The sequence below is a fragment of the Chrysemys picta genome, chromosome 3 (genome assembly GCF_011386835.1).
Source record: "Chrysemys picta bellii isolate R12L10 chromosome 3, ASM1138683v2, whole genome shotgun sequence".
Lineage (NCBI taxonomy): Eukaryota > Metazoa > Chordata > Testudines > Emydidae > Chrysemys > Chrysemys picta.
The window spans coordinates 166669636-166695568 of NC_088793.1; the positions used below are offsets into that span (position 1 = coordinate 166669636).

A 25933-nucleotide genomic window follows, 5' to 3' on the forward strand; every position below is an offset into this window, starting at 1 on the left:
ATGAAAAACGTTGACAAGACCTATTAAGAGTCTTATGGAAAGGAAAATAGACTGACAGTTTGTTCCATAGAAATACATTTTATTTAATGTCAGAGTGATTTTATGTGTTTGATTTTGTTTATTAGATTTTGGACTCAGTACTTGTGTCTGGATAAGATGTTTTAAAACCCTTCTGTGAAATTGATAATTCTCACCAGTACTCATAAAATTCTATGTAACACTGTAACTACACCTCTACCTCGATATAACGCTGTCCTCGGGAGCCAAAAAATCTTACCGTGTTATAGGTGAAACCGCATTATATCGAACTTGCTTTGATCCACCAGATTGTGCAACCCCGCCCCCCGAGAGCGCTGCTTTACCACGTTATATCGGAATTCGTGTTATATTGGGTTGTGTTATATCGAGATAGAGGTGTATATCTCTTCATTCTCCCTGACAGAGGGATATCAGTAAAATAAAAAAATTCAGGATTCTAACAATTTTCTCTAAAAATATTGTCTTTTTAGTTAAAAAATAGCAAAACTGATTTTTCTATTAGGAATACAGATATTGTCATATCTGATTAGACCAGTGGTCTGATTAGTCCAGTATTGTGTCTCTGACAGTGGCCAGTACTAGCTGCTTCAGAGGAAGGTGTCAATTATAGAATACCAGCTGATAGGGAAGTTCCTTCCTAACCTCTGTCAGTTAGTGGTTGTTAAACCTTCATCCTTCAGGGTACATATGGGCCTGATCCAAATCTACTGATCAGGGAAAAGATTCCCATTGACTCCAATGGGTTTTGAAGAAGGCTTTATAGGCTCTTTCCACTTGTATTCCAATTTATGTAACCGTGGATATTTTTGTTATCCATATAAATATCTAATCCTTTTTAGACTTCTACGTTCTTGAACTCACTGATACATTATGGCAGTGAGTTCTGTGCTGTGTGTAGAAAAGGGTTGACTCTCCCTTTAAATAAAATCATGGGTTTAAATTACAGAAAGGTTTATAAACTTGGACTAGATTTTGCTAACTCCAAACTATCTTGGAGCCAATGGGAGTGAGCCTTCCAGCCTCAGTCAACAGATACGGGCTGATGGGACTCGTGCTCTGAAGCCCACCCCACTCCCTAGACTTCAGAGCCCAAGCTCCAGCCCGAGCCACAACTTCAGAGCACTGCCTACACAACTATTTTTGGAGTAGTAGTGCAAGCCCCACTAGCCAGTCTGTCTCACAGGGTACGTCTACATGGCAATAAAAGACCCATGGTATGGCCAAGGCTCGTCTGGATCAGCTAACTTGGGCTTGTGGGCATAGGCGTCGACTCCATGGGTGCTCCAGCCCTAGAGCACCCATGGGGAAAAATTAGTGGGTGCTCTGCACCCACCGGCAGCCAAGCTCCCCTCCCTCCCCCAGCGTGCCGCGTCCCCGCTCCTCAGCCTACCTCCCAGCACTTATGTTATTCACCTAGCTGGAGTTGCGTAACTTAGGTTGACTTAACCCTGTAGTGTATACCCTGCCCTTAGACATTAAGGGTAGATCTACACTACGAAATTGGGTCAATTTTATAGAAGTGTATCTTTAGAAAGCAATTTTATACAGTCGATCGTGCGTGTCCCCACTAAGCGCATTAGGTCGGCGGAATGCGTCCTCAATACCATGGCTAGCATCGACTCACAGAGTGGTGCAATGTGGGTAGCTATCCCACAGTCCCCGCTGCCCATTGGAATTCTGGGTTAAGCTCCCAATGCCTGATGGGGCAAAAACATTGTCGCGGGTGGTTTTGGGTACATGTCGTCAGTCTCCCCTCCCTCCCGCCTTGAAAGCAATGGCAATCATTTCGTGCCTTTTTTCCTGGGTTACCTGTGCAGATGCCATAGCACGGCAAGCATGGAGCCCGCTCAGCTCACCGCTGCTGTTATGAGCATTGTAAACATCTCGTGCATTATCCTGCAGTATGTGCAGAACCTGGCTAGGAGCCGCCAGCACGAGGACGATTGTGAGGAGGACATGGACACAGACATTTTTGAAAGCATGGGATATGGCAATTGGGACAATGGGGCAGGTTGATATAGTGGAATGCCAATTCTGGGCCCAGGAAACAAGCACAGACTGGTGGGACCGCATAGCGTTGCAGGTATAGCGTGGCTGCGAAACTTTCGCATGCGTAAGGCCACTTTCATGGAACTGTGTGAGTTGCTTTCCCCTGCCCTGAAGTGCAGGAATACCAAGATGAGACCTGCCCTGACAGTTGAGAAGCGAATGGCGATAGGCCTGTGGAAGCTTGCAACACCTGACTGCTACTGGTCAGTCGGGAATCAATTCGGAGTGGGCAAATCTACTGTGGGGGCTGCTGTGATCCAAGTAGCCAAGGCAATCAGTAACCTTCTGCTAGCAAGGATAGTGACTCTGGGAAATGTGCAGGTCATAGTGGAAGGCTTTGCTGCCATGGGGTTCCCTAACTGTGGTGGGGTGATAAACGGAATGCATATCCCTATCTTGGCACCAGACCAACTTGCCAACCAGTACATAAACCGCAAGGGGTTCTTCTCAATGGTGCTGCAAGCACTGGTGGATCACAAGGGACATTTCACACAGGGCCGGCTCCAGGCACCAGCGTAGGAAGCAGGTGCTTGGGGCGGCCAATTCAAATCCTTCACTCAAGTGTGGTGGTGCTTTTAACTTGAGTTGGCTGGCCATCACTGGGTATAGGCTAACACCTGAGTTCACACAACCTGTCAGCCGCTAACGTAACCACTCTGCAATGTGGACGCAGGCTTGCTCCACTCGAGTGCAGTGCCTTCCCACACTTGCCCCATAAGCCCAGAAAGGTCAGATAAATTCTTCCACAATTCATCAGGAAAGAATTCATAGAGCAGCTCAACTTACTTCATCACAACACACCATAAGATGTGCCCCCCGAAGTGCTGAGTGCCACACACCAGTGAGTGCAGCACCAGTATGAACATAGCAGCCCAAGTGTTATTTCACAGAGGGGCTCCTCTCACTTGAACTAGGCCAGCTCAAGAGAAGTAACTCAAGTGTAGATAACTCAAGTTTACACAGTAATTAAGACATATCCATAGTCCGCAGAAAACAAATTCACAACAACCACATAAATCACAATTTGTTATTGTACAGTTGCTCATGACAATTGTCAACACCAAGCCAGATTCATGCCTGTCCCGGTGATAGGGCTGGAACAAGGACCTAGGAGATGTGGTTTGCACCTCCTCTATTCAGGAGTGAGAAGGGACCTGGTCAGGGTCCAACGTGGTTCCCAGCACAGGTTACAGAAGCTATGAGAACTGCCCTAACTTGTACCCTAGCTGCAATGGTCCCTATGGATCACTGCAGGGGTACAGAACAGCTGGAGCATAAAGCATTCTGGTTACTCTTCCTCTCTCCTCCAGAATGTCTCCTGTGCTGAGGCCTCTTGTGGAGCCTGGGAGTGGGAAGGAAGTATTCAGAGCTAGCTATGGCTGTCCTGCAGCTCAGGCAAAGGACCTCTTGCTCCAGGTTTATTTCTGGAAGGGAGGTGAGGGAAGGAATCTTATGGTCCCTCTGAAACTCTCTTGCACCAACATAGCTAGTGAATTCCTCCCACTGTGCTGGCTTATCTTGATACAGAAAAACAGGCAGACAAAAATTGGCCCTACTCTAAAATGACTACATTTTTCTCCATTATGGATATCACAATTTTCTTTGTTCTCATTGGCTGAAAGAGAGAACCAGAAGAACAGTACAGATATGTGAAGCATTTACAAGGAACTCTCTCCTTCCTGGAACTTTAAACAGTTGCCATTAATGTGTTTAGATTTCAGTGATTAAAACATCCCAAGTCTTACTATACCCATATTAATAGATTCTTAGGAATAAGTAATATGAAACCGTGGACAACAAACTCTAAAGGGAAAGGGCCTCTACAATCTATGTCCAGGGGCGGCAGGTTTGTAGAAATTTTGGTGGTGCACAGAACGCCCAGAGCCTGCCCCCCCAAACTCTGCCCCCCACCAGCCTAAGGCTCTGAGAGGGAGTTTGGGTGGTGGGAGGAGGTCTGGGGTGCAGGCCCTGGGCTGGGGCAGGGGATTGGGGTGCAGGAGGGGTGCAGGGTTCAGGCTCTGGGCGGGAGTTTGGGTGCAGGCTCTGGGCTGGGGTGGGGGTGCTGGGTGCAGGCTCCGGGCTGGGGGTGCAGGAGGAGGGGTTGAAGGGTGCAGGCTCTGGGAGGGAGTTTGGGTGCAGGTTCTGGGCTGGGGGAGGGGGATGCAGGCTCTGGGAGTGAGTTTGGAGGCAGGCGGGGGTGCAGAGGGAGGGGGTGCAGTCTCTGGGAGGGAGTTGGGGGGTGGGAGGAGGTGTGTGGGAAAGGGGTGTGGGTGCAGCCTCTGGGAGGGGGTGGGGGGGTGGCACTTACCTGGGGTTCCTAGGCAGGGTGGGCTGGGGGGCCTCCGCACGCTGCTACCCCCAGGCACTGCCCCTGCAGCTTCTTATTAGCTGCAGGGGCGCTTGGGGCGGGAGCAGCACGGATGGACACAGACCCATCCCACCTCGCCCAGGGACCGCAGGGAGGTGCTAGCAGCCACGTGGAGCGAGCAGGCAGAAGCCGCTCAGCTCCGCTGCGCTGCAGTGGTGGGTGGGGGCCCCGGGGCCATTTTAGATCATCTGGGAACACTGAGGGTGGGAGGGAGAGCGCACAGGGGCAGCAGGCAGGGCCGAGGGAGGGACCTGGCCTCAAACAGTGATGGAGCTGGGCCCCGGGCCAGGAATATTCCTGGTGCCCAGGCACCACGGGCCCATAGAACTCTCCGCCTATGCCAGCCACCTATGAAGAGGTTACTGCAGAAGCGATTGTCCCATCAGCTTGGACTCTAGGGAGCTGGGGATAAAACCCTAATTCCTTCTGATCAGGGATTTTTATGCTGTTTGGATTCTAAAGAACAAAGATTCCTTAACATAAGAAAGGGATCCCCAAGGTGCTTGGCTTAGGTTAGCCCCAAAGGACTTAAAAGCTTGCTTATTATAGAAGCTTCCATTACCTTTTGAACCTGTGACTGTATTTTATTTGTGTGTGTGTGTATGCTTACCTGCTTTAACCTTATGAATAACTCTCATTTCTTTTTCCTAGTTAATAAACCTCTAGTTAGTTTTTTGCAGTATTGGCTAAAAGCATTGTCTCTGGTGTGAGATCTAAGGTGCAAATTGACCTGGCGTAAATGACTGATCTCTTGGCACTGGAAGTAACCTGAATATTTTTTGATCTTTGGTGTAAAGTGACCATCTATCACAGAGGAAGCGTGCCTAGGTAGCAAGATAGATCGAAATTCCCAAGGGCCCTGTCTGTGACTCCATGTTAAGACTGTATAGAGACAGAGGAGTTTACACTTGTTACTTGGTTGATGAAATTATAGAACTCACTAGCTGTTTGGGGTTTGTGCCCTGCTTCTTAATAAGCTGCCCTGAGGTTGGTATTCTTACTCCTGAGCCACTCCAGACAGCATGACATCCTTCTTAGCCCCAAATATGGTGATCAGATAGACCCTGAGCATGTGGATGAGACCCACCAGCCAGACACCTGGGAAAGAATTCTCTGGAGTAACTCAGAGCCTTTGCCACCTCATGTCCCATCTCTGGCCGTTGGCTGTATTTGTTAATAGCAGTTGCGGATGGGCCATATGCCACTGTAGGCAACCTGATCATATCATTCCCTCCATAAATTTATCAAGCTCAGTCTTGAAACAAGATAGGGTTTTTGCCCCCACTACAACTCTTGAAAGGCTGTTTCAGAATTTCACTCCTCAGATGATTAGAAACCTTTGTCTAATTTCGAGCCTAAACTTGTTAACGGCCAGTTTTTATCCATTTGTTCTTGTGCCAATATTGGCCTTTAACTTAAATAACTCCTCTCGCTCCCTGATGTTTATTCCTCTGATGTGTTTATTGAGGGCAATCATATCTCTCCTCAGCCTCCGTTTTGTTAGGCTAAACAAGCCAAGTGCCTTAAGTCTCCTCTCATAAGGTAGATTTTCCATTCCTTTAATCATCCTAGTAGCCCTTCTCTGCACCTGTTCCAGTTTGAATTCATCTTTCTTAAACATGGGAGACCAGAATTGCACACACTATTCCAGATGAGGAATACTGTCGACCCTGGCTGGGAGGCTTGCTCCCACTCCAAAATGCTGTGTGGACATACTCTAAAGTCCCAATTCTGGAACTGATAATGCACAGGCAGCGTGCTATGCCTGTGGGGAACTCCCTGATTTCAGCAAGGCTCCCCTGGAGGACCGCATCAGTTATAGGATCTGGGCCTACTCCTATTCACAGCATATAAAACCACAAACATTGGAATCCGATGTGAACTTTAAGAAAGAAGTAGATGTTTATTCATTTTGGGAGACTCATTGCGGTTTACTGAATATTGCATATTAGCATGTAAGTGAACGAAACCCCATTTTGTTTATGTTTGTTTTGAAAATCAAGAATAGGTAGCATCACAAAACATGCTTTGTTCATGTAGCATTATGGCTACATTTAAGAACTTTTTATGCATCATAATGCATTGGTAATTATTCTATACTGTATTTTTCAAAAATAACTGTTTTCGTATTACGAAAACTTACTGCAATGCTCAGCTATTAAATCTTTGCTTGCAAAGCGAGGTACTACCACCATTTTGTGAGTGGATTATAAAGCATGCAGATTAGCAAAGTTCAGAGTACTATTTTCACTCATCAAGAAACGTCTTTATGGCTCAAGAATTGTGGCAGGAGGTGGGTCTGTGGTCTAGCTCATAATGGCCATTATAAGTGAGATCCTCTTTTGGGGGTTAAGCCACAAGATGTGGAATTTATGGACTCCTGAGCTATTTTAGGATGTCAATTCCTATGCTCCTGTGGCAGCAAACCTGCTGTGCAAAATATTATGATGGCCTACGGAAAGGACTGTAGATCAGATTCTAAAATTGTTAAAATCAGTGTAGTTCCGTAGAAGCACTGTAGCTACGTTGATTTACACCAGTTGAGGAGCTGGCCCCATGGTTTCAGCTTGGATAAGAGCAGATGACCTTTTACAAAACAAAATAAAAGTTTTCATGCAGTTGCCTTAACAGTAAAGAACGAGGGAAGAAAAATACTGTGGGAACAAAAATGTTTCTAAATTAAATTTCTACTAAAGTTTCCCTGGAGGCATTGAGAGTTTTGGAAAGTGCAGATTGATACGTGAGGCAGCTCTTTGATTGCTGTTTGGCTGTATTGTGATGTTATATTTACTGTAAGAAGCAAAATTTATTTTTCATATTGCTATACTCCGTTTTTTGAAAATGCCCTTTGCTTCATAAACACCTTAAGTGCCATTTGCTATGGTTGTTGCTAAGGGAACAGTTTAATATTTTCATGACTGCCAAAGTTAATAGGTTCATAAAACCAAGTGAAATTCCCCATAGGCGATTAATTGCTGCTCTAGTACTGAAATAATGTAAAGTCTGAACTCTCTGAGTTTCAAACTTTGACTTATAGTTTTTGTGAGACTAAGTTTATGTAATAAATATGTATTGTACTGCTTCCTTCCTACTCCATTAAGTACTTTTGATTCAATTATGTGTAATGGCAGCATGTAAGTGAAGAGTACTAGAGCACCTGAAGATAAAAAGTGGCTCGGTAAATTATTGGAAATAGTAAACAACCTGGGGGAAGTAGTTCCTGCCCACAATGAAATCAAAACCAGCCTAGCAGGGAGCTAATAGGGCTTTACAGTCTAGTGGGGAATTATTTTTTCTGAGGATGCTGATAGCCAAGTCATACAGCCTTTCTTAGACAAACTATCCCTAACTATGGTGGTCTGGGAAACCATGCTAGAACCTGCTAGTAACAATTGTGTTTAAATATTGCTTTGATAGTAGTATGGAAAGGGACTAGAACAATCATTGTGGCCCAACAGTTTATTTGTTGTCCTTCACTAAGGCCATAAGGGGTTGGGTGAATGGTTGAGCCAGGGAGAAAAATCCAAACTCATCCAAACAGTTTGCCAGATGGAAGCCCAACATTGTGGGTTAGGGTGATGCAGCCTATAAAAACCCATGCTGTAAGAACCCACCCAAGAGTCACAGAGACCACTACAGCACCGAGAACAAGGATGGCAACTCTTCCTGTTTCTTCACCAGATTCCTCAGATAGATAAAGGCTTTTAAAATATTAATTTCTGGACGTTTAAAATAACATTGGGGTTGTGATCTCTCCTGATAAAAAGCCAGGACACACGCACAGGCACACACAGTGTCAATCAAGGACAGAGTGTATTCCTTGACTTTAAACACTCCCACCAATGCCACTTTGTCTTATGGCCCTGAATGTATATACTTTTTTTGAGAGGGAGGCTAATTTTTCTATTTAAAATAATAATAAAATAAGTCTGAAATACCGCACACTGGTTGACCTTCAGAACCCACAGCAAAGCCTGTCTTTTCCAGAGGGCATTTGAGGAGGGTTGAAGGCCTTTGGGCATGAGGCTTCCTTAAGGAATCTGAAGGTAGAGATCAGGACTGATGAGAGAGGAGAAAAGGAGGGACAGTTGTACCAGGGCCCTGAGCCCAGGGTCCCTCCCAAAACATCTGTAACTGGGTTGAAATGGGAGGGGATAGGGCCCCAGCAAACATGATGTTCCAGGGCCCCAAATTTATTTCAACAGGCCTGGTAGAGACGCTTTGTATTGTTTTGTTGAGTGACTGTTTGGTATGGGGTAGGATCTGCTGCTGTTTTGTTTCGTGTAATAGTGTGGAGGTCACCCTAACATGCCCCTCTGTGGTCAGACATGGTGCTGCTGGTGAGCCCCTGCTCTAGTTTTCTCTCACCCTGGGTATAAACAAGTCCAAGCAGACTTTTCCAGTGCCCTCCTTGGAACGTCTACTTGATTTAACAAAACATAGCAGCGAAGTACAAACATAAACAAAAGCTTTAGTCAGCTCTGCCACCAGAACCTCTCTGCCCCTGGATTAATCAGTCTTACATCTTGCCCCTCTAGCCATAGAGCATTCCCAGGCTGAATCCTCTGCCGGGAGCTTGGGCCTCTGCTGAGTGTTTAGCTAGATGCCTATTCCCGCCCCAATACTGTGTTGCTCTTTGCTGAGCCAGTCTCAAGAGGTCCCACACCTAGATTGTTCTCCTGGTCCAGTCCCTTGCCTGGGAGTACTTTCCCTCTGGGCCTGTTTCATGAACCTCTACTTTCTAAGGAAACACCACTGAGAGTAGCACTGTAACCAATTCTCCTGAGGAATTGCTCTCCCTAGAACAGGGGTGGGGAACCTATGGCCTGCGGACCGGATCCGGACCATTGGTTAATTTCATCCGGCCCAGCGCATGGGGCTGGAGCCGCAAGCACCAGTTCACCCCACCACAGGGGGAAGCCCTGAGTCTCCACACCCCCTCCCCCGGGTGGGTGAGTGGCCCGCAATTGATTTTTTCTATGCGTCACTGGCTCGTGACAGAAAAAAAAAATCCCCACCCCTGACCTAGAAGCATCCTCTCTTTTGGACCTTCCTGGGCTGAGTCCTCATAAGCCTTTATTAGGCTCAGATGCTTCTATCTTAATTGAGACTGCCACCCAGCTACTTAAGCAATTAACTATCCACAGATGGATCTGGCTTGACTCATTCTCCTTAGCAGAGCCTGTCACTGTAGGCTGGGTGCGGGGGCCAACTCCTGTGACATTTTGCCATTACTTTTATTGCTCTGGATTGTAATTTTAGTGGGTGCCAGGGCTCCAAGAGCTTGGGATAGGCAGCTTTTAAAGTGCTGAATTGAAATACATAAAGGAAATCAATTATTTCTCTCACAGACTCAAAGGCCAATAATGTGTGTATAAGTCTCAGACCTGGAAGGCTTAAAGGGAACAAGAGTTCTTTGCTCTCTGTATAGATGAAAGGAGAAAATCTAGCTGCTGGCAGGTTTAATTTACATGCATTATCATTTTGCTTCCTTGCAGTTCTGTACAGTGCTTTGTGCTGTATTATTAGGAGTTTAAAGTTTGCTTTAAGGAATGTTATTAAACTGTGATGGGGACTGCTCTACCCCTTGCATTATTCCTGGGTTTGCTAATTTCATGTGTGAGACAGCTGATTATCTTGTTTCCTCAATAAAAAGTGTTTGTGTTTCACATTCCAAAGTGCTTTGCCTGTGGGGAAGAAATACCTGTAAAGGTAGATGGTTTATTTCTAAAACAGGTGGAGGTTTGAGTCAAATATTTTATTTATTTTATACAAGGATCCCTAGATATCTTGTTGAACCAGGCTAATGAGCCCTGGCAGAAAGGTTACCTATGTAAAATGCATACTGACTCAAAATGAGAGGAGCACATTTTAAGGTGTTAGCCTAGAATGGATAGAGAGCTCGTAATCCGCCTCAGGTGCTATTTCTCTTCAAATCCACCTTGATGTGTAATGTCTACAGCATGCAATAATAACTTTCTTTTTCTCCTTCTGCCAACAAGGAGTCTCAGCATTTTAACTTCCTTTTCCTCCTTCTAACTGAGGTTAAACAAAAACCCTTGTCAAGACTGAAAGGGAAAATATGATGTGATTTAAATTTTTTCCAGTCACTTGGTCCAATACAAATTATGACTAAATCACTGGTATTTATTTATTTTAAATGTTCATGCTGTCTCCCTAATAGACAAATCTGAAATAACGAGGCAGAGAGCAACCACATTATCAGTCTGGCTTTGGCCTTCCCTATTCTGCTGCAACTTGTCACAAAGATTTCCAACTGCCTTTCCCTAGCTAAGTCACAGGGCTTCCTCTTTGTACTCAGCCTCCTTGCTCTTTCTGTTGCTTTCAGTAATATTGATCGCTCCCTCTCCTCCTCCTCTTTTTCACCCTTGGCTTCCTTGGTTCTGTCTTATCTTGGTTCTCCTCCTACCTTTTAGTTTGTTCTGGTTTGCAGGGTTGGCTTCATTGTGTGTTCTTTTCTTTCTGATAAGGGATGCTAATATATGGCATCCCTCAAATTTCTCAGGCTGCTGTGTAATTGGATTCAGTGTACAACACTAATCATTGCTTGATTATTCTGACATGCTCAGTAAAGAAATATGGACATTAAAATCCTAATGTAATTACACTCTGGCCTCTGGCATGAATATATTTCACTCTGACTTCTCACTGACATTGAAAGCATTTAGAGGCCCCAGTGTTTATCATATTTTGATATATATGTAATGGGCTTGAAGTAACTTTTTAAGGTGGAATTGTGTGCCTAGTGCTACTTACAGCCAAGGATTCTACTTCCTGCTTGATGACATACCATAACTGTCAGCTTTTTATTAGAGCTTCTTGCGTAGGGTTAGACATTTGACTTTCTCTGTGAAATAGGCTGCTAACACTGCTGAGCTGGCAGGTTAATGATGAGATTTCATTAATATTAAAGGCTAGTACCAAAACAAAACTCCCAGAGAGATGCCTGTCCACAGATTTAAAGAACCTGGGGTCACCAGCTGAGACAGCTGGTTCTCTATAGACTTCACTTGGAAAAAAAGAAAAGAAAACTATGATGAATAATAAGATGGTATTATAAACCAGAAGATCAATTTATTTTGCAGCATCTGAAAGCTAAAGATAGTGATTTAAAGCCTAAACAGTAAGCGCTCTGGTTTCTGAAGTAGATAAAGACGTACAGTAAATAGTAGTTGCTTTGCCCTCACCTTTACTTTGTGTTTTGAAATAATTTCAGAGCAATGTGAACAGTAAAGATGTGCACCAGGAGTGGGACTTAGCTTTAGGGGTCATCCCGACTCCCTCCTCATGACTGCAACCATCTTCCCTCACTCTCTGTGATGCGTTTCCTATTCTGTCAGTTTCTCTTATCTTTAAAAAGGCTGTGTTGCAAGACAGTGTAATAAACTGGCTTAATGAATGTGCTTATGTCTTCCTCTCCTGACAGAGCACTACACAGAACAAGAGCCCCCTGCTTAGGGTGTTCCTTCTCTTAGTTCAAGAGGTAGAAGCTTGTGCTTTGGGTGGTGAAGATCTGAAGTTCAATCACGGAGGATAACAGTGGTGGCCTTATGTGTAAGTAGATTCAGTTCATTACCATAGTCTATTTGTGAGAGCCAGTAAGCTAATCAACCCCAACATGCTTAGGAAACTTCTTCATTAGATGAACAATGTATTCTAGAGCACGTCCTTAAGAAAATCCTTTGGTTTAATATGCTATAACTGCCTGTCCTAAATCACACATGGAAAAACTCTTCAAGACAAAGTAAAAGTCAAGGGTCTTAAATCTGATCACGGTAACAGAAATATAAATCTGAGATAATTCCATCGACTACTGCGGAGTTACTCTGAATTTACATCAGGGTATTTAAAACCAAAACATTATCAATGATCTAAAGAGTAATTTCTCTTTTTCAGTAACAGACATATTTCAGAACTGTGGGCCAGATCCTCAACAGGTGTAACTCGCCATAGTTTCCTTGACATCTGTGGAGTTATGCCAGTTTATACCAGCTAAATATCTGATCTAAAGTCCCACATCCACCTAGAGGACTGAAATTAAATAACTAAGAAACATGTCTCTTCTGAAATATTCTGTCTAAATACAGTTCCATTTTTGTGCCATCTTCTGTTCCGAGAGGATAAAAAGGTAAGGTACAAGCTATTTTTAGGTGCAATGAAAGTCATTTTAAGTGAATTGATAGAAAAAGATCTAACTGAAGGAACAATAAAGTTAAAGGAAGTTACGGGTGTAGTGTTTTTATATAAACATTTCTCAGAGTTTGTTTAGATCGATGTTTCCCTAACTCTGATAGGCAGATCACTGATGATCTAGGGCAGTGGTTCTCAACCAGGTGTTCAGGCCCCCCTGGGGGGCCGCAGGCAGGTTTCAGGGGGTCCACCAAGCATGGCTGGCATTAGATTTGCTAGAGCCCAGAGCAGAAAGCCAAAGACAGGACTGCAGCCCAGGGTCCCAAGCCCCATCACCCAGGGCTGAAGCCGAAACCTGATCAACTTAGCTTTATGGTGCTGTCTGTGGCTTGGAGCTCCAGGCAATTGCCCTGCTTGCTACCCCCTAATGCTTGTCCTGTCTTTTATATGCAGAAAAATAGGTGTTGTGGCACAGGTGGGCCATGGAGTTTTTATAGCATGTGGTGGGGGGGGGGAGGTCTCAGTAAGAAAAAGGTTGAGAACCCCTGCTCTAGGGAGCACTTGATGATGGCTTAGGGAGAGCTGGTTGGTCATATGGTGCTGACTGTTCTCCTTATTCCCAGCTAAGTTGCATTAAAAACAGAAAATACAAATATAATTTCTTAATATGACTTTTCTATTTCAGTAAGTGCTGTAATTGCTACAGGAATGTTATGTGTTTGGGAATGGTCTGTGTTATCGCAAATAGAAAGGGGAGTGTGGTCTGCATGATCATAACTGTGAAGGTAAGTTATCCATGAGCAAATCTCTGTATTAAGATGTGGTCTGCATTATGAAAAAAGATTGAGAATACCTGGCTGAGATGCTTTGTAGTTAAATACACCAAGTGCAGTGGGATGGGAGTGATTCTTAAGGGTAACAAGTACAGGATGCATCAAGAAAACAGTTCTATCTCGTTGTGTTTGCACTTCTGCAGCACACAGGAATGTATGTCAGTATTGTAACACTAGACTTGCAATGAGGAGAGCCACATACTGAGTAAGCATTGTGAATATTGGCCTGTGTATTAAATGCACCTATAATCATGTTGGCCTTCCACTTGGGTGACATATTCTAATTGGGTAATTTTGTAATATTTTGATTAAAATCTTGCTTATTTTTAACAGTGCTTCCTCAGTCATTGGAAAGATCATCAGACCTCTTTCAAACATTGCCACCAACGAAAAATTATTAGTCCACTCAGGGTACAGGAGTTACAGACAGTTGTTATGGAATTTGGAGACCTTTTCTTGTTTATCTGAAATTATTAAAACTTACCTTAAAATATTTTGATTATGGCTAGTAGATGAAATTTTTAGCATCAACCTCTGTCTGATCCTTCTCCCCTTACTCTCTACCTTCATTTCTTTCACTGTTTGGACTTACCGTCTTATCTTGTGCCTCTGTCTTGTACATGGTGAGAAGTATTACCTTATAAAACATGCTTGCAGGTAGCTGAGCCAGGAATGCAGGACTGGGCTTATAATTATTTTAAAGCAATATTTCAGTAAATAAGTGACTATGGATCCAGCCCACACATGGGCATTGACTTCATTAGCTGAGTAAGGATGGCAGGATCAGAATTCATAATGAATTGCTAAACTATCCATCCCATTTGCGTGCCTAAATAACCAATTCTCCTAATTTCAATGTTCAGCAGATAAACACATAGCAGCTGCTTTCGCCCAACCAGCATGGGCAGTCTGGATTAGTCATCCAACAGAGAAAGTATCTTGATTTCACCTCTCCAAAATCCATCATTGAACTCAGGGAGGTTACGCCACTACTATTTGCACTTGCAAATCACAAATCTCTGGAGACCAAACTGCATGCCAACTATAGGAGGCATCAGGAAGATGGATGTTAATAAAATCTTCCAACTCTAACTAAAAGAAAGAAATAACATAGGAAGCTCTTAATATTATTTGTATTACAACTGCACTCGGGTCCCTGTTGTGATAAGTGCTCTACGTACACAAGAGACACTACTGCCCCAAACAGTTTACAGTCTCAATGGGCAAGACAGACAAGATATTATCTTCATTTTTCAGATAGGGAACTGAGGCACAGAGATTGTGACTTGCTCAGAGTTATGCAGAGAGTCTGTGGTAGAGCTGGGAATTGACTCCAGATCTCCTGAGTCCCAGACAAATCCGTCAACCACAAGACCCCAACCTTGACATTTTATAACATCTTTTTTTAATGATGTAATGTGAAAAATCCCAAGATAATGACTGGACAGCAGTGGCCTGCTTTTCAGAGGGGCTGAATACCTGCAGCTCTCATCCAAGGCAAACGGATTCAGTATTTTTGGAAAATTAGGCCAGGATGTCAAGAAAAGAGCAGGCTGAGAGTCATGATCTATTTAATTCATGCTGTTTTTCACAGAACAGTATCTGAAGGGGGGGGTCACACTTTTCCATTCTCAAGTTCAGCCTTTTCCTTTGTTGCATCAGCAAGTTTCACCACTTCTGAAACCGTACTCTCCTCTGGGTTATTTATAACCTCCTATTGCTTTTCAGCAAGTAGCATTTCACTTCATTGACTCCTCTCTACCTCAAACTCTTACATTTCACTGGCATACTGCTGGTTTGCACCCTTAATCCTTTCACCAGCCAGCCTGTCTTTCTCCAGCACTAGGACCTACTAAAGTCAAAGGGGTCTCTTCATGCAATAAGAAATGAAGCATTTATTCTAGGCTGCAGCACTTCAGGAGTATGTGTAAATTAAGTGTGCAGAGTGTAAGAAACTCAATACATGTCTTTCACACTCTACAATAATGAGAGCTCTTCTGCAATCCTGATAAATTCTAGCCACCCCTTCTTTTTTTGTCCACCACTGGATCATATTTCTGACCTGTGCAGATTCAATTTAATAATTATATGGAACAGAATTTTTCTTAGTCATAGAGATTAGATTTTTCCCTCAATGTAAACTGCTAAACATGTGTGTGTGTGTGTATTTATACCTGTGTGTCTGGCTGATTATGTGCATATGTCTCGGTGTAGTGTATATACATGCACAAATGCATTAAAATTGCAATCTTCCATCTCTAAAAAATAATCTGTAGCTATTCTAAAATCCCGGTGCATGGCTAAACAATGATGAAGGAAAAATAAGAGGTGTGGTTGTAGTGAGGCAATCTAGAACATAATGTAAGGTACAGCTAAGCATGTCTCTTCTGCCCTAAGGTTATCATCAAATTTTTAAGCATATGTTCCCTGCAATCAACGCTTCTGCCACAATGAAACCTATTTCCATATGGGAGAAATGTTGGCAATGAAAGATGACTCTTTAAATTGAAATGAACACTCTCCCTCTTGCAGAGTAATATTTATTTCTTTAAATGATGCATGGCTCCCATTAGCTGGGTACCAGCCTCACACTAATTACAAATAAATACAAATGTAGTAAACATACTGTATGTTTGATCTACTCCATTTTTGTCTCTTATCCTTATCTTATGTAGTGTCTGTATAACTGTAATATCTAGAGCCCAATCAGATATGCCAGGAAGTGGATCAGAACTTCCATAAAGTTGGGGTGGGTGTTAGATTGAAGTTTTTGCTTCAGTTTCATTCTCTGCTGTTTCTGCAAATGATTTTACAGGGCTTTCCGCAAAGTCTGAGATCTAAATACAGAATCCAGCACATGGGGATGGGGATTTGTGATGTTTTCCAGTGGAGTTGGATGTTTTTTCATCTATGATCTATACTGTGTCGATATTTGAATGTAATCCAATTGTAATTTAGTGTAATTTACTAATATAAATTAGAAATAGTTTTCATTTTCAATAGCTGTTTCAGAACACCTTATGGGACAACCGAGGAGCACTATGTACAGTATGTGATGACACAACTTAGCAGAAATACTTTATGAAACTGTGAGAAGAGCAGTAGCCCTTTGAGAACATGTGGCCTTCTTCTCAGAGAAGAGAAAGGCATTTCATGCTCTGGTTTGTCCTGAGAAGCAGGTCACATAAGCTGTGAGGTGTCTCTGCTGAAGAACCAACCTTGTACTATGTCTTTTACTTCTTTGAGAGACATAGAATTATAGAATCTTAGGACTGGAAGGGACTTCGAGAGGTCATCTAATCCAGTCCCCTGCACTCATGGCAGGACTAAGTATTATCAAGTGAAAAGTGCCTAAACAACCACATGTTCTAAAGTATGGCAGCATTGTGATGGGGTTCCCAGGGTGCAACCTGAACTGTGGAGCCACTGAGCCCTTCAAACCCATCAACTGGAGCCGGCCCTCATTCTGTGATGCTGATGTCAAGCTATAGACCTCTGGCAGGTACTACACTTACATAGACAGCCACAGTCAGGGACATACCCAACTGTGTCACATGAATGATTTCCCAGCCACTCATGAACCATCAATAGGGAGGCTCAGCCAATTCCCCCCAACTCCTCAGTCTTCCGCCCCAGAACTGTTTGTCTTACACGGCTCAAAGCCACTTGGGGCAGTGCACGTTCATTAAGTTCATCACTCCCTCAATGTGGGATGGACTGAACTGAGATTTCCCCAAGCACTTCGACCAAAACACACCGTTTTAGGTAAAATATAAAACAGGTTTATTAACTACAGAAAGATAGATTTTAAGTGATTATAAGTAGCAGGCATAGAGATCAAAGTTGGTTACTTAAGAAATAAAAATAATTTCGCAGTTTAAGTTTTACAAACTAAACAGGATTTGAATCAAGCGGTGTCTCACCCTGACAGATGGTACAAGCAGGTTACAGATCCTCAATACACAGGCTGGTACTACTTTCCAGCCTGGGCCCATCCTTCCCCAGTTCAAAGTCTTTATCCTCCAGATGTTCCTCCAGGTGTTGAGTTGAGGGGAAGGGGAAGAGAGGCCAAGTAATGATGTCACTCTCTCTCTTTTATATCAGGGGGTAGCTGTGTTAGTCTGTATCCACAAAAACAACAAGGAGTCCCGTGGCACCTTAAAGACTAACAGATTTATTTGGGCATAAGCTTTCGTGGGTAAAAAACCACTTCTTCAGATGCATGGAGTGAAAATTACAAATGCAGGCATTATAAAATGACACATGAAGAGAAGGATGTTACTTCGCAAGTGGAGAACCAGTGTTGACAGGGCCAATACGATCAGGGTGGATGTAGTCCATGCCCAATAATAGATGAGGAGGTGTCAATTCCAGGAGAGGCAAAACTGCTTTTGTAATGAGCCAGACACTCCCAGTCCCTATTCAAGCCCAAATTAATGGTGTTAAATTTGCAAATGAATTTTAGTTCTGCTGTTTCTCTTTGAAGTCTGTTTCTGAAGTTTTTTTGTTCAAGTATGGGGTGGAAATTGTTGAAATCCAGGTGGAATTCTTCAAGGGCCTCCTTCCCGTGGGTCCTTATGATGAAGATGTCATCAATGTAGCGCAAGTAGAGGAGGGGCGCTAGGGGACAAGAGCTGAGGAAGCGTTGTTCTGAGTCAGCCATAAAAATGTTGGCATGCTGTGGGGCCATGCGGGTACCCATAGCAGTGCCACTGACTTGAAGGTATAAGTTGTCTCCAAATGTGAAATGGTTGTGGGTGAGGACAAAGTCACAAAGCTCAGCCACCAGGTGTGCCATGGCCTCATCAGGGATATTGTTCTTGACAGCTTGTAGTCCATCCTCATGTGGAATATTGGTGTAAAGAGCTTCTATATCCCTGGTGGCCCAGGATGGTGTTTTCTGGAAGATCACCAATGCATTGTAGTTTCCTCAGGAAGTCGGTGGTGTCTCGAAGATAGCTAGGAGTGCTGGTAGTGTAAGGTCTGAGGAGAGAGTCCAAATAGCCAGATAATCCTCCTGTAAGAGTGCCGATGCCTGAGATGATGGGGCGTCCAGGGTTTCCAGGTTTATGGATCTTGGTTAGCAGATAGAATACCCCTGGTCGGGGCTCTGGGGGTGTGTCCGTGTAAATTTGTTCCTGTGCTGTAGCAGGGAGTCTCTTAAGCAGATGGTGTAGTTTCTTTTGGTACTCCTCAGTGGGATCAGAGGATAGTGGCCTGTAGAATGTGGTGGTGGAGAGTTTCCTGGAAGCCTCCTGTTCATAATCCGATCTGTTCATTATGACTACAGCACCTCCTTTGTCAGCCCCTTTGATTATAATATCAGAGGTGTTTCTGAGGCTGTGGATGGCGTTGCTTTCTGTACGGCTGAGGTTATGGGGCAAGTGATGCTGTTTGTTCACAATTTCAGCCTGTGCACGTCTGCGGAAGCACTCTATGTAGAAGTCCCAGTCTGTCATTTCAACCGTCAGGAGGAGTCCACGCAGAATTCTTCTTCTTATAGTGTTGGTAGGAGCAGGGCCGGCTCCAGGCACCAGCGAAGGAAGCAGGTGCTTGGGGCGGCCAATGAAAAGGCGCGGCACGTCCAGGTCTTCAGCGGCAATTCGGCAACGGGTCCCTCAGTCCCTCTCTTCCTCTTTGAGCTGCCGCCGAAGTGCCGCCGAAGAGGAAGAGAGGGAGCAAACGAAGGACCCACTGCCGAATTGCCGCAGAAGAATGAAGTGGCGTGATTGAGCTGCCGCCGATCGGCTTTCTTTTCTTTTTTTTCCCGCTTTGCCGCTTGGGGCGGCAAAAAAGCTGGACTGGCCCTGGGTAGGAGGGTTCCTGTGGGTCAGTGCGCTGTTCAGTGGTGTGTTGAAAATATTCCTTGAGTCAGAGACGACGAAAGTAGGCTTCCAGATCACTGCAGAACTGTATCATGTTCGTGGGGTGGTGGGGCAGAAAGAGAGTCCCTGAGATAGGACAGACTCTTCTGCTGAGCTAAGTGTGTGGTTGGACAGATTAACAATATTAGTAGGTGAGTTGAGGGTACCACTGTTGTAGCCCCCTGTGGCATATAGGAGTTTAGATAGTTTACTGTCCTTTTTCCTCTGTAAAGAAGTGAAGTGTGCACTGTAAATGGCTTGTCTCGTTTTTGTAAAGTCCAGCCACGTGGAAGTTTGTGTGGAAGGTTGGTTTTGTATGAGTGTCTTCAGTTCTGAGAGCTCATTCTTGATCTTCTCCTGTCTGCTGTACAGGATGCTGATCAGGGGGTTTCTCAGTTTCTTTGAGAGTGTGTGGCACAGTCTCTCTCCATAGTCAGTGCAGTATGTTGATTGCAATGGATTTTTTACCTTCAGTCCATTTGGTATGATGTCCATCTGTTTGCACTTGGAGAGGAAGATGATGTCTGTCTGTATCTGTGCAAGTTTTTTGTTGAGGTTGATGGATTTCCACTCCACTGGACTCCTTGTTGTTTTTGTGGATACAGACTAAGATGGCTACCCCATGATACTTGACACCATGCAAGGCGCTAAATGTAGCCGTATGGAGTGCTACTTTGAGATACAGAATGCCACAAGCCCATAGTAATCTGGTAGTATTTCTTGGGTCTGTAGAGTTTGTGATTGCAACAGACATAAATAGCCAATGAGAAATGGTGGCAAATATTATATATTGCATAGTATTTTGTGTGGCTCTGTTTTTGAACTCAGCTGTTCCAGATGTATATCATCTCAGTTTCTATGTTAGAGTGCTAGTCTCAGTTTCTATCTATTTTATTTGTCGTAGGTTTTCATAAAGCCCTTGTCCTCTGGTAAACAAGATATGAGGGCTTAAGTTTAGGTCCAGTAAACACACCGGTAGGAGTGACATCCTGCACTGAACAGCAAGAATGAGGCACACAGAAAGGAAAATATTTTAATAGAGACCCATCTTTGAGGATAGATCTGCCAAAACAAGCCAAGCAGTATAAGGTGTCTTCATAGCACATGGATACACTTGCTTTTCCCACTTAATCCCCACTTTTTTTTAACACCAAGTTCAGAATCACACCCCTTAGTATCACTGTTCCTAGTCCCATCATCTGAGCAGCTTTCAATATCTCCCATGCACTTTTGTCCTTTCAGACACTGATTTAGTGGAATGAAAACATTCTTATCATGTTTGACATGGACCTGCTCACTGACATGAGTGACAGATACTTTAAAGAGATTCAGAGGTATGCTATAAAAAATAGCAAATGCTGACTCAGCTATGGTGCTAGCTGTGTAAACTACTAATTATAAATATAACAACTCAGTAATGAAATATTCAATATTTGTTACAAATTCAGGCTTTTTTTAATCAACCCACTCACAGACCCAATCTGATTTTCTTTGACTGTATTGATTATTTGTAAGTATTTGCTGAATAGTCTGGCTGAATAACTTACAGACAATTGGTTGTTCAGGCACTTTTCACTTGGACTACATGTATGTTTATTACTGATGTTGTGGCGCTCATTCACCTACATCACAGGTTATGTCTTTTGTTTCCTGATTGGATGACAAACATTCCAAAAAAGAAGGCTAATGAATAGCAGATAATACCCTTCCTGTATGAATTTTCATAATTAGCATTGTTCCCAAACATCTAAAGCTATTCCTGGCCTGAAATGTGATATAAGATTGATTCCTATAGTGTTACAGGTATAGTTGATATCCTTGGATCACAAAGACTCTTGGGTAGCGTCACTGCAATTTTCAAAGAAACCCAAGACCTTGTCTACATGATAAAATTGTACCAATTTAATGAAATGTATGTAGAAACTGATGTTAAACTGATGGAACTCTCATATTGGTTTAAGAGTCATGGAAATGAGTGCGTTTACCCACAGGGGCACTGAAATGTGTCCACACAAAGGTGTTGGAATGACTTAATGAAATCAGTTTCTAAACTGATTTAGTTTAAAATGTATAATTTTCTCATGTAGACAAGGTGTAAGGGAGTTAGGTTCCCAGTTCCCATTAAATTTCAATGTGATTTGGGTGCCTCACTCCATCAAAGCTTCCTTTGAAAATCCCAACCCGAGTGATTAGAACTAGGATTCAGGGCTCCTGGGTTGTATTCACAGCTCTCTTCAAATTTAGGTTTTGCCTAGATTAGAAATTAAAGATGTGCTGTTAGCTCATGTGCTAGCAAGACATTTTACATACTAATCTAGACAAGGCTTTAACATGAATTCACTTTAATCTGTTTCCAATCTGCAAATGGGGATAATACTTATCTACCTCAGAGGGGTGTTCTGAGGTTAGGCCAGATTCTGAAGCCCTTCTGTTGAATAGCAGTTACCTCAGCAACTAGTACCATTGACTTCAAACAAGTGGCACTCAAAGTGAGGGCTGCAGAATCTGATTAATGTACATCCAGGTCATAAAGCACTTTTCTGTGTGTAAAGTAAAGTGCCTATTGCTATAGTATTTAGTTAAATGTACTAGGACAAAAGATAGAATATTTGGAGGGGAGGGGAAGGTCATAAGAGGGAATCATAGCAGTGTTGTGTAAGTTATTCCTGTGTGAAGAGCGCCTTAGATGAGTTGTAGCGTTTTGACATTAGTTCAGCTCCCTTTGGTAAACTCTTTTGCATCTTCTCAACAATGAGAGATGGCTCCTTGAGATGCTCACCAATATTTCACTCCAGAATGTAGAATAAAACAGTATTTAAGAATAGAGTAGGTTCTCTCCTGTTATGGCAATTCATAAAAACCTTCTTGAATCACGCTGACACCCATGATAAATTAACAAGAGGTAGATTAGAGGAATTAGAGTAAAAACAGTGAGTCATCTTCTGGAAACTACAAGTGGATTACAAAGAAATTTTCATCACCCTTCAGGGTAAGTCGGGGGCCTGTAATGGGACCTCTCACTGTTTGTTTGTTTAAGTGAAAATTTCAGATAGATCAACGGTCTCATTGAAATGATGCAAAACTCAGGGTAACAAAACCAGCTCTAAAGAAGGGGTGACAATAAATGTGATATTTTTAGGAAAAACAATTTTTAAAAATGTCTACTTGACATCATACACATTTCTGTCTCCAAGGCAAATGTTATCTTTCAGCAGTGTAAAATTCAGCTCCATCACCAGTCACCACACCAAAAAAGATAGCCAAGTCATATGTTGTAAGATGTTTTTTAAAAGGGTACACTCTAGTGCTTAGCATACTAGAGTGGGACCCAAGAGATAATGTTGTGACATTCCCCTCTGGTGTTATCTGGATCTGTGATCTGCTAGGTCACTCCAGTCCTTGACTCTGGGAGCCAGCCTTACCCTGCTCTGCTGTGAGAACCCCCACTCCTGGGCTGTTCACGCACAGCCTCTGGCATGTAAGCTGCTCCTTGGATTGTGCAACCGAATGACACTAGCCAATATCTCCGGTCCCAGACACAACCCTAGGAACCTCCGTCTTGCAGTGTCCAGTTATGCCCGCTGGATGCTGCAAGCTTATATGAGTTCGTCAATTTAACAAAGAAATTGATATGTACCAGGCTTGTTATCCCAAGGGGAGCCTCTGACACGCTTCAAACCAAACGCACTGCTTCAGGTAGAATAAACAAACAGATTTATCAACTATAAAGATAGATTTTAAGTGATTAGAAGTCAAAACATAAGTCAGATTTGGTCAAATGAAATAAAAGCATTCTAAGCTGATCTTAACAGTTTCAGTGCACGTACAAACTTAGATGCTTCTCACCACAGGTTGGCTGGTTGCTCTTCAGCCAGGCTCTCCCCTTTGATCAGCGCTTCAGTTGGTTGGTGGTGTCTGTAGGTGTAGGTGGAAGTGAGAGGAAGAGCACAGCAAATGTCTCTTCCTTTTATCATGTCCTTTCCTCCCCCTTGGCTTTGCCCCTGCCCTTCAGAGTCAGGTGACCATTGCTGAGTCTCTCCAAGCAAGGTTCAGCAATTCCCCTGGTGTGGCCTCATGCAGGTGAGTCATTGCATTGTAGCTCCCTTGTTGGACAATGGCTGTGGATGGGTTCTTTGACACCCTGCCTGGGGGGTTGGTTAGTTTCCTTGCTGTTGCCTCTGGGGAGCTAATATCTGGCTGATTCCCCCAACTTACAGCATGTTTTAGTGACAACCATACAACACAATTCTCATAACTTCATATGCATTAATGATATACATATATGGATAGAGAAATGACTTTCAGCAGATCATAACCTTTCCCCGATACCTTACAAGGCATGCTTTATACATAAGATCCAAATTATATGAAAATGAAGAATATGGGAGTTCCAGCACGCTCCCCCAAGGTATAGAATGTCACAATGGTTCAACAGACTTTCTCTGTGACATTGTGCAAGTCATTTTATCATTTTATGCCTCGGTCGCTCATCTACAAAATAGGGAAATAAAAGGAGATAATTCTTCCCTAAGTAGGGTGATCTGAGGATAAATTAATTAGGGTTCACAGGTGCTCGGATAGTGTGGTGGTGATCCTCTTATGAGTAGGTAGATGGGTCAAATGAATTTTTGGTAAAAAAAGCTTTTACAAAACCTACTGTGTAATCAATATTTCTATGGCCTTTATTAAACATCAGTCAATAGTAGCAGTTTCTGAAGAAAAGACTCATTCCCCGGGCCTGTTTGCAGCCAGGGAATTGTAGCATTGTGAAACTGAATTGGAATCTGAAAGTGAAGTTGACCAGGAAATGATTACACCAAAGTGAAAGTGACTAGTCATTTTATTTCCTAACTGAGAGAAATCTAGAAAGGAAAGAGAATAAATTGTAAGAACATTTGATTTTTAAAATTCATTCAGTTTAGATTAGCAAAAGTGTCATTCATAACAGAGCTAAGGAAAGTGTTATTTTTAAATGGGGCTGGAGCATCTCTTTCCATATACGTGAGTGGGGGAGGGCCAGATCTTTCACACAGAGAGGTCAGAGGGAATACTACGCTCCATCCTTGAGACCTCCATGTAAGCCCCTCATTGGAGATCCATGGGGTTAACATAACAATAGCCATACTGGGTCAGACAAATGGTCCATCTAGTCAGTATCCTGTCTTCAACAGTAGCCAGTGTCAGATGCTTCAGTGGAATGAACAGGACAATTATTGAATGATCTATCCCGTATTGTCTACTCCCACCTTCTGGCAATGTTCTTGTGTTCAAACAGGGAGAAGAGAACATTGTTACAACATATGCAAACCCACTTGAAGTTTGTGGGTTTGAATCTGCCCTCAAAATTAAGTTTCCATGTACAACAATTAACATGTTGGTAAACTTCTAATCAACCACTGAAAATAATCTTAGTAGTGTAGCTCCTCCAGCTGCCCACATCAGGAAGTAGAGTGTCAAATTAGAGTGGGATAGGAAAAGAAGGAAATATTACTTAGTATTTTTATCAGAGGAGCACTGCTCTCATTCTCTTACATTCCAATTAATCATCTCTTCCATATTCTTATTAGCCCTTACTCTTGGACCACCCCTCTCCTCATTCAACTCCTTGAAACACATTTTTCCCACAATGCCTCTCATTTATGGTGTCTGCACCATTTTGAGAATGAATCATCAGTCTTAGTACAGTATCATGAATGAGTTAGACCAGGGGTGGGCAAACTTTTTGGCCTGAGGGCCACATCTGGGTGGGGAAATTGCAGGCAGGGCCATGAATGTAGGGCTGGGGCAGGGGGTTGGGGTGCGGGAGGGAGTGTGGGGTGCAGGGAGGGGTGCAGGGTGAAGGAAGGGGCTCAGGGCAGGGGGTTGGGGTATAGGAGGGGTGCGGGGTGAAGGAGGGGGCTTAGGGCAGGGGGTTAGGGTGCAGGAGAGGTACAGCAGGGAGCTCAGGACAGGGGGTTGGGGCTCAGGGCAGGGGGTTGGGATGCAGGATGGGGTGTGGAGTGCGGGAGGAGACTCGGCAGGGGGGTGGGGTGCAGGAGGGGGCTCAGGGCAGGATGTGGAGTGCAGGAGGGGTTTGGGGTACAGGCTCCTTGAGCGTCTCTGGGGTGGCAGTGGGGCTAAGGCAGGCTCCCTGCCTGCCCTGGCCTCGCATGGCAGCTGGCACCACATCCCTGCAGACTCGGGGGGGACAGAGGGCTCCGCACGCTGCTCTCACCTGCGGGTACCTCCCCCGAAGCTCCCAATGGCTGCGGTTCCCCATTCCCAGCCAATGGGAGCTGCGGGGGACCGGGGGGGCGGTGCCTGCAGGCAAGGGCAGCACGCAGAACCCTCTGCCCCCAGGGGCTGCAGGGACGTGGTCTGGCCGCTTCCGGGAGCGGCCCGGGGCCAGGGAGCCTGCCTTAACCCCGCTATGCCATGGGACTGGCAATCCCGCGGACCGTAGTTTGACCACCCCTGAGTTAGACTGCAAGCTATTTACAGTTTGTTTGTACAGCACCCACCATCCTGATGAAGCTTAGTTTTAGAGCTGGTTGAAATTTGTGTTTGGGGTGTGATGTGTTGTGTGTAGTTTGTAGGTTTGGGGATTTATTTATTTTTGTATGAAAAACTGCTTTTCAACGAAAACAAAA

General features: G+C 43.9%; 1 protein-coding gene across 3 annotated transcripts in view; it reads left to right on the top strand.

Moving 5' to 3' along the window:
- PACC1 (proton activated chloride channel 1) overlaps positions 1-25933 on the top strand; it is a 182231-nt gene that overhangs the window by 80594 nt on the left and 75704 nt on the right. For all 3 annotated transcript variants that reach the window (XR_010600218.1, XM_065590657.1, XM_065590659.1), the window contains exons 3-4: positions 11904-12031; positions 13293-13392. The gene's annotated coding sequence lies outside the window, so the exon portion shown is untranslated. The remainder of the gene's footprint in view (positions 1-11903; positions 12032-13292; positions 13393-25933) is intronic.